Genomic DNA, 408 nt, shown 5'->3' on the forward strand with positions numbered 1-408 from the left:
TAGGTAAGATAAGTACCTAATGATTGAATTTAACAATTTCCAAGGGTATTTTAGGACAGATAATAGTGAATTTACCCACAAGCAGTTACTGTTACAGTTAAAAAAAAAAAAAGAGTAATGTAGGCCGGGCACAGTGGCTCACGCCTGTAATCCCAGCACTTTGGGAAGCCGAGGCAGGCGGATCACGAGGTCAGGAGATCGAGACCATCCTGACTAACACGGTGAAACCCCGTCTCTACTAAAAATACAAAAAATTAGACGGGTGTGGTGGTGGGCGCCTGTAGTCCCAGTTACTTGGAGGCTGAGCCAGGAGAATGGCGTGAACCTGGGAGGTGGAGCTTGCAGTGAGCCGAGATCGTGGCACTGCACTCCAGCCTGGGCGATAAAGCGAGACTCTGTCTCAAAAAA

This window comes from Colobus angolensis, unplaced genomic scaffold (genome assembly GCF_000951035.1).
Source record: "Colobus angolensis palliatus isolate OR3802 unplaced genomic scaffold, Cang.pa_1.0 Scaffold264, whole genome shotgun sequence".
Lineage (NCBI taxonomy): Eukaryota > Metazoa > Chordata > Mammalia > Primates > Cercopithecidae > Colobus > Colobus angolensis.